This window comes from Cebus imitator, unplaced genomic scaffold (assembly GCF_001604975.1).
Source record: "Cebus imitator isolate Cc_AM_T3 unplaced genomic scaffold, Cebus_imitator-1.0 Scaffold541, whole genome shotgun sequence".
Classification (NCBI taxonomy): Eukaryota; Metazoa; Chordata; class Mammalia; order Primates; family Cebidae; genus Cebus; species Cebus imitator.
This window is the reverse complement of record NW_016107856.1, coordinates 300,853-308,943: the sequence shown is the minus strand read 5'-3', so window position 1 is coordinate 308,943 and position 8,091 is coordinate 300,853. Positions and strand designations below refer to the sequence as shown.

The 8,091-nt window shown below is 46.9% G+C and overlaps 2 protein-coding genes across 7 annotated transcripts in view; one reads left to right on the top strand and one right to left on the bottom strand.

Moving 5' to 3' along the window:
- The window catches only part of UFC1 (ubiquitin-fold modifier conjugating enzyme 1), a 24,322-nt gene extending 18,411 nt beyond the window's left edge, over positions 1-5,911 (bottom strand). Inside the window, exon 1 of one of the 2 annotated variants that reach the window (XM_037733647.1) lies at positions 5,824-5,911. The gene's annotated coding sequence lies outside the window, so the exon portion shown is untranslated. The remainder of the gene's footprint in view (positions 1-5,823) is intronic. The other variant, XM_017515076.2, reaches the window with a different exon arrangement.
- A 4-nt stretch (positions 5,912-5,915) lies between these two features.
- Positions 5,916-8,091, top strand: part of DEDD (death effector domain containing) — a 12,592-nt gene continuing 10,416 nt past the window's right edge. The window contains exons 1-2 of one of the 5 annotated variants that reach the window (XM_017515066.2): positions 5,916-6,053; positions 7,779-7,811. The gene's annotated coding sequence lies outside the window, so the exon portion shown is untranslated. Of the gene's footprint in view, positions 6,054-6,111; positions 6,214-7,778; positions 7,812-8,091 lie in introns of those variants that run through there. The other 4 variants (XM_017515067.2, XM_017515069.2, XM_037733646.1 and 1 more) reach the window with 4 other exon arrangements.

Sequence of the window (8,091 nt, the reverse complement as noted above, 5' to 3'; positions counted from 1 at the left end):
AAAAAAAAAAAAAAAAAGAAAAAAAAAAGAAAATATTTAGTAGGGACATGTGGCTATGATGTGTTGATCCAGAGAGAAAAAACAGAACCACTAAGTGGGGAAGTTACAAAGAGATTTATCTAAGGATAGTAAAAAGGCCTTTCTAATTACTGAGAATTACAGGGAGTTGAAAACTATAGTTAAGAACATAGTGGGAATGTGAGCCTGTGGAGGGACAGCTGAAGGATTCCAGGTTACAGATTCCAGAGAAGGAAGAGATAACTGTGGGAGTAGTGTTTTGATATGTTGAAAAGGATGGGCATCAGGGTTAGCTGAAGGCACCAGTCTTTGAAAGCTGGAGGAATGTTTTCTCAGCTGAGGAAGAGATAGGAACTAATGTAAAGAAAGAAACATAACAAACAGAGGCCTTCCACAAGAGAATTCTACACAGGGTTCTCAATCTTCTTGGAGGAGCTTCCTCCAAGTTTTTAGTTGAATCAAGGAGAGGGTGATTCATAAGACAAAAGGTGAAGTTTTTGTTTTAACTGTACAGCTGTGGTGCAGTTTAAGCTAAAGAGGAACAGCAGTCTAACTATAGCTAACAGAAAACCCTAAACTGTTTGAAATATATTTTTCTCAGTGATGGACATGAGGGTGCCCATCTCTACGAATGAGGTCCCTTTGGCTTAGCTCAGGAAATCTGCACAGCTCTCTTTGTTGGCATTAAGATCTTAACACTTCATGTTGAAAGAGTGAACTTCCAAGGCTCCCCAAGCGGAAAACATCCCTCCAAATAAACTGACTAGCTTAGGAACAGCTGGTCAGGCAACTGTCCCAATGTTTGGAATTTGGAAAATTTGGTCGTTGAAGTCTGGCCCCAGGGAAAATAATTGAGTTCTGTCAGTCCTGCAGAGTAAGAGGGATTCCTCTGGAAGGCCCTAATGAAGGCAAATCTCAGCCCTTCCTTCAGCTTTCCATTCTCAATGAAAAAGCTATCTGTTTTCCTCCCATTGGCTGCAATACGCAGACTGGACATCATACTATGACTAGAAAAGGTAATCCTCTCTTCTCTATGTCGGCTATTAAAATTTTACAGGAAAAAAAAAAAAAAAAAAGAAAAGGCAATCCTCAGCTTTCTCTAATCCTCTGAATGGAGCTGGGTTAGGTTTGGAGAGGAGAGGTGGGTTCATGGAAAGGAACTGCCGTCAAACTATTTCACAACATGGATATGGAGGGAGAACGTTATTCTACTGTAAGTAGTAGTGCCTGTGTCTGCCTGTGTGTGGGCTTATGTGGATTACATCTGCACTGCACACATCAGAGCTACCTCTGTCCTGCTGGCTATTCTATTCCTCTAGAAAAAGCTTAAGAGCAATCTGTGAAGACAATGAGTATATAAGGGAGGTTGTTTACAAAACAAAAGCATTCCAGTGGGTATAGAGGAAAAAATTGTCAGAGGTGAGGTAGAAATTTTTGACTTTTTTTCCAATTAATGAATACCTTTTCCCTTCAACCTTCTACAGGCTGTTTATTCTTGCTCCTGTAGGAAGAGGTGGCAAGGGATCAGCCCTCTCTTTGCTACCCACTGCTACTTTCAGACCACTGTGCTTCCATCCTCTTGAAAAATTCTTGCCCCTTTGAAGCTTATGCCATCTGGCTTTACCGCCCTTTAGCACCTTTTTTCTTTTCCTTTTTTTTTTTTTGGTGGGGGGAGTGCGGCAGCATAATAATAGCTCACTGCAGCCTCAAACTCCTGGGCTCAAGTGATCCTCCAAACCCAGCCTTCAGCACCTATTAAATAACCTCTTTGTACCAACTCTTACTATCACCCTGGGAAATTTTAGAAAAACCCATGAAAAATAGTTTCTGACCTCCAACTCCAACTAATACTCCTACTTTCAATTCCTTAATTTCACCATTTCTAGAAAAACAGGTTTTTCTTGATGGCAGCTTCAGGGCTATAGGAAGGACTGGGAGAGAGTAGCATTCTTCTTCTCTTTTTTTTTTTGAAACAGGGTTTCCCTATGTCACCCAGGTTGGAGTGCAATGGTGCCATCAGGGCTCACTGCAACCTCAAACTCCCCAGGCTCAGGTGATCCTCCTCAGCCGTCTAAGTAGCTGGGACTACAGGCACATGCCACTATATCCAGTTAATTAAAAAAAAAAATTGTAGACATGGGGTCTCTCACTATGTTGCCCAGGCTGATCTTGAACTCCTGGCCAAAGTATTGGGATTACAGCTGTGAGCCACCACACCCAGCGAGAGTATTGAGCGTAGTAAGATTGATGGTGCCAGCACTGGCTGGTGTTGCCTTGAAGACTCACTGAAAGACTGGGTCTGGCGGCCATGATGCATAAAGGCAGAATAGCGTGGGGGTTGTACTGCCTAGTGATACTTGGGGGAAGGTTCAAGATCTGGATTTGACTTTCGTGCCAAGCTTCCAAGAAACCTGGGTTCAGAGGTACAAACAACTTTCCTATTAGTTGCCTCTCTGGGGATATCTGACACTTTCAACATCCACCCCCTTGAAATACTCTTCCCTTTGATTCTGTGACAATTTTCTCCCAGGTTTTCTTCTTCCTCTTTGGTTGTTCCTTTTCAAAGATTCTCCAAGAGCTCTTCTTCTACTTATGCCTTAAACGTTGGAATTCCCCAGAGCACTCTTCCTAGCTCTCTGCTCTTTTCTGGGGAGCTTATCCAAATCTATGGCTTCAATTACCACTGAAGTGTTGCTGTTTCAGAATTTCTGGCCTATATATCATAGGACTTTCTAAAAAGTAGTTTTCTGGGCAGGCACCATGGCTCACGCCTGTAATCCCAGCACTTTGGGAGGCCGAGGCAGGTGGATCACGAGGTCAGGAGTTTCAGACCAGCCTGGCCGACATAATGAAACCCTGTCTCTCCTAAAATGCAAAAAAATTAGCCAGGCATGGTAGCGCATGCCTGTATTCCCAGCTACTCGGGAGGCTGAGGCAGAAGAATCTCTTGAACCTGGGAGGCAGAGGTTGCAGTGAGCTGAGATTATGCCACTGCATTCCAGCCTGGGTGACAGAGCAAGACTTGGTTTAAAAAAAAATAGTTTTTTATAAATAATATGTGCATAGTAAAACAATTACAGGCAATAAAGATAGATGTAAAATGAAAAGTATAAGTCTCATCCCTCTTAGGCCTGCTCTTCATAATTTCTTTAATGCATGTGTAAATGTGTCATATTTATTCTGTTTGCTTTTTTCTCCACTTATATTTTTCTCTTACATTTTAGATCTGTATATTAAACATGCCATCAGGACATATCTATCTAGCTACCCCACAGGTAGCTAAAACTTCTTCCCTTTCTTTGGAATTCTCCCTCCTGCAACACCCTACCACTAGTCTCCTTTTTACGTCAACACCATGAAAAAAACTGTCTTTATATGTTGTGCCTTCTCAATTCAATCTGTTTTCTGTCCGCCGCAACTACAAAACAGCTTTCTCCAAATTTCCTAAATGACCTCCTTGTTGCAGTATCTTTTTCTTTTTTTTGGAGACAGAGTCTCACCGGAGGGCATTGCTGCAATTTCCGCTCACCGCAACCTTCACCTCCCGGGTTCAAGTGATTCTCCCACGTCAGCCTCCCAAGTAGCTGGGATTACAGGTGCCTGACACCACGCTGGCTAATTTTTGTATTTTTAGTAGAGACAGGGGTTTCACCATGTTGGCAAAGCTGGTCTCGAACTCCTGACCTCAGGTGATCGGCCCACCTCGGCCTCCAAAAGTGCTGGGATTACAGGTGTGAGCTACGGTGCCTGGCCTTTTAAAAAACAAACAAAAAAACACAAAGTCTTGTTCTGTTACAAGGAGTGCAGTGAAATGATCTCAATTCACTGCAACCTCTGCCTCCTGGGTTCAAGTGATTCTCATGCCTCAGCCTCCAGAGTAGATGGGATCACAGGTGTACACCACCACCCCTGCCTAATTTTTGTATTTTTTGTAGAGATGGGGTCTTGCCACATTGGCCAGGCTGGTTTCCAACTCCTGGCTTCAAGTGATTCCCCTGCCTAGGCCTCCCAAAGTGCTGGGATTACAGGTGTGAGCCACTGTGCCTGGTCCTTGTTGCAATATCTGATAGACACATTTTATTTACTTAGTTTTTTGAGACAGAGAGCCACCTCAGCTCACTGCAACCTCTGCCTCCTGGGTTTAAGTGATTCTTGTGCCTCAGCCTCCCCAGTAGCTGGGACTACAGGTGTGCATCACCACGTCCGGCTGATTTTTGCATTTTTAGTAGAGAAGGGGTTTCACCATGTTGGCCAAGCTGATCTTGAACTCCTAACATCAAGTGATCCGCCCATCTTGGCCTCCCAAAGTGCTGGGATTGCAGGTGTAAGCCACAGCACCTGGCCTATTTATTTTATTTTATTTTTTGAAACAGGGTCTCACTCTGTTGCCCAGGCTGGAGTGCAATGGTGAGATTTCAGCTCACTGCAATCTCTGCCTCCTGGGTTCACACAATTCTCATGCCTCAGCCTCCCAAGTAGCTGGGATTATAGGCATGTGCCACCACACCCAGCTAGTTTTTGTATTTTTGGTAGAGACAGGGTTTCACCATGTTGGGCAGGCTGGTCTCAAACTCCTGGCCTCAAGTGATCCACCCACTTGTGCCTCCCAAACTGCTAGGATTACAGGTGTGAGCCACCACGCCCAGCCCTGATGGATACATTTTAGTTTGCATTTTACCTTATCTCTGTTACAGTAAATGCTTTAACCAGTTTCTTTGACAGTTCTCTATAGTTTTCTTTCCTTTCGGTTTGCCCCTTCTCCGTGTTCTTTTCAGCCTCCCTCATCCTACCAGCAAATGCAGGTATCCTCTCTAGCCCACTTCATGGCTTCAACAGCTACCTGTATGCACACGCACACACACCTCAACCCTTTCTTTTGGGTTCCCAATCCACACTAGCTAGTATCCCAGGGGCACCCAAAACTCATTATCTCCCCCTAAACGAGAAAGGAAATGGTATCATTATTCCCCAGTTGTCCAAGTCAGAACATTCATACCTCTTAATCCAATTTATTTCTCCCCATCTGCACTCTCCCTTCCACAAGACAGACCATCATCACCTCTTGCCTGGAAAAGAGCCTAATTGTTTTCCTTGCTTCTCACTTTGTCCCCTCAATTCATCCTTCACACTGCACGCAGCGATCTGAAATGCAAATAACATTGTTCACACCTCTGTTGACATTCTTAAAAGACTTCGTTGCCTTAAGGATAAAAATCAATTAATTTACAAGGCTTTGCATAATCTGGTCTCCCCCTATCTATTACCTCTTCTTAAGCCACATCAGGCTGTTGGCTGCTCCAGAACTTACCCGCACCATCCTCCCCACCCCCAATTCCCAACAGCCCTACACGGATCGGCTAGGCGACACTTCCTACAGGAAGCCGGCGTTCAAAAGGTAAATGCTGAACGAATGAATTCCGAGACGGGATCTGGGCAGCGCTTTCAGCTCCGGATCCGGGTTTACGGAACGTCCGGGTTATCAGGAAGCTCAGAGGAAAGGTGAAATCCAGATCTTGACCCTTCACTCAAGTTCGCCAGGCAAACCGATCCCCGTGCTATTCCGCCCTTATGAGTCAGGGCTGCCAATCCCAGCCTTTCGGTGGGTCTTGAAGGCCCCACCAATGTTTCCACATTCAAGAATGCTATATCCTCTCCCATCCCTTATTGCCGCCCTAAGCAGCAGTCAAGAAAAACCGGCGTTGCCAGCTTGCCCCAAAGCAAGATGGCTGCCAATTCCTCTCTCTCCTCCCGAAGTGAAGCTATCCACTCCCCGCTTAATGCCGCTGCCAGGCTGCCCTCACTTACTATGGCTACTCCAGCTCATGTCTCACTATGGTCTCGAAGCCGCCACTAACCGGCCAGGTTCCGGGAGGCGCCGTTCAGGATGCAGCCACCCCCGCCCGCCTCTCCCCTCCCCCACGCCCGCGGCGGCGGCGGCGGCGGCGGCGGCTGGAGCCCGGATGCGGCGCCGTGAGACAGGCCCGGGAGAGCGGCGCGGATGGATCCAACATGGCGGCGCCGAGCCTGAGCCGAGAGTGAGGCGGAGGGGCGGCCGGAGTGGGGAGAGGGAGTCGAGCGGGACGGGGCGGGGCCGGGCGGGGCCGCAAAGGGCTTGGGGAAGGAAAGTGGAGGGGGAGGCGGTGGCGACGTCCAGCCTGAGAACCTCAAGAGAGGGAGGTGACGGGACGCTGAGAGGTGGGGGAGGGGAGCTGCCGAGGGGGGCGTGCAGGGGAGATGGCAACTGCGGGAGAGGGCAGGGGTCGAGGCGGAGGAGTGAGGGCATGGGGAGGGGCGTAAACAAGGGCTGAGACTGCGCCCGGCCAGGGGTATTAGAGAGGCCGAGGTGGGGAGTGGGGCTGCGATCGCTCGCGTGGAAGCGGGTAGGAGCAGGACGGAGAGGCTGAGGGTGTGAAGGGGAAGGGGGCCGTGGCATGTGGTTGGAGGGAGGACTGGACTCTGATGCGGGGTGTTGCGAGGAGGTGGGGAAAGGTGAGAATTGGAGTTAAGACGTTTCTGCGGGGCTTCGAAAGTGCTGAATTGGAGGTGGGAGGGGGAAGGGCCTAGGGGAGAATTTGGGTGGAAAAGGAGAGAACGGAGGTTTGGGGAATGGAGAGAGTGTCGGTGGGAGGAGGTAATGGAGAAAGTGAGAGACTGGGAGGAAAGTTTGGGAGGAAGGGGAGTGGAATGGGAGATAGGACAGTGGAGCTGCACGGGTGATGGAGGTTCGGGGGTTTCCCTTTCCCCGGTGCCCAGGAGGAGAGAACAGAGTTAAGCAGCATCAGTTGCAGCCAATTCTAATTGCCAGGCCCTTAGCTTTTAAGAGGGTGGGAAGGGCAGAAGGGAATGGTCATGTGGGTTTGCAGAATTGGGGTTGGATGAGAATTCAGCTGGGTTTGTTTTCCAAAAGACTCCCTAGCTTACTGTTCCCTTGTTTTTCCTGGTTGGGAAAATGGGAAAACCGGTGTCGCCCAAGTGTGGAAGAGCAAAGGACTTTTCTAGTTTTTAGCATTACCAGTACAAGAGTGGGGGAGCAGACATGGCTATATTGGAATCCTGTATGCTAAGGTGGAGGCTCTGGAGGTCTGAGGAGGGAAAGAGAAAAGATAGCATGGCATCTAGACAGGCTAAATGAGTGCTGTAGTTTCCAGACCCTTTTGCTGTTTAAGTCTAGAAGGGAGGGTGTAACATGCATACTGTATATAGAAAAACTTTCCCTGGTGAACACAGATGTATGAGTGGATGCTGCCCCTTTGGATATTTTGTTCTCATTGTGTGTAAGTTAAGGGAAAGGGCCAAAGGCTGAATTTGGAGGATAGTGCTTGGTCTGATATGTGAAAGTAATGGGGAAGAAAATGCCTTATTTGGCTGTAACCACTTTCCTCCCAGTTTTTTCTGAAGATGAACGTTAACGTTAATATTGTAACAAAATAGGAATAAGGAATTGAGGAAGATGAGAAGGTGTTAGAGGATAATTGGTTTTCCCAGAAGTTCTTAAATTTGGGAACTTTCTTGCCGCAAGCCATTGAGACTGGAAATTCTTGGAGTTGGTATTGTTTTTGTAAATTGACTAATCGAGAGTTAGGGAAGCCTGGCGACTTGTTGAGGGCGAGTGTTCTCTAAATGGCTTTAGGCTTGTTTGTGTATTTTTGCAACAAGATTGACTAATTCTGTGGGCCTTTGAGGTTTCAAAAACCTGAAATTAATTATTTTCCCCTCCTTATTTGTTTTTGTTTTGCTGCTGGCTGTGAAACTTGTGCTAGGAAGAGACCTGGGAAATTAAATTTCTTGCAGAGGTAAGTCTGAAACTTTTTTATTGTTTTCAAACAATGGAATGGAATGGAAATAGCATGAGAGTTATTTTGAGGTTGGGTCCATGAATGAGGAGAATGCCAGGGAAAATGAGTTTTCACTCACTCATCTGAGTGCATGAGATCTATTGCGATCGCTGTTTTAGTTAATTGGAGTTAGGAGGGGAAAGAGAAGGAGATTTAGATGGCTTGGGACAATCCCCCAGCTTTGGTTTGTTATTGTCTGGTCTTCTTGGTCAGCTCTCAAACTTTTTTTTTTTTTTTT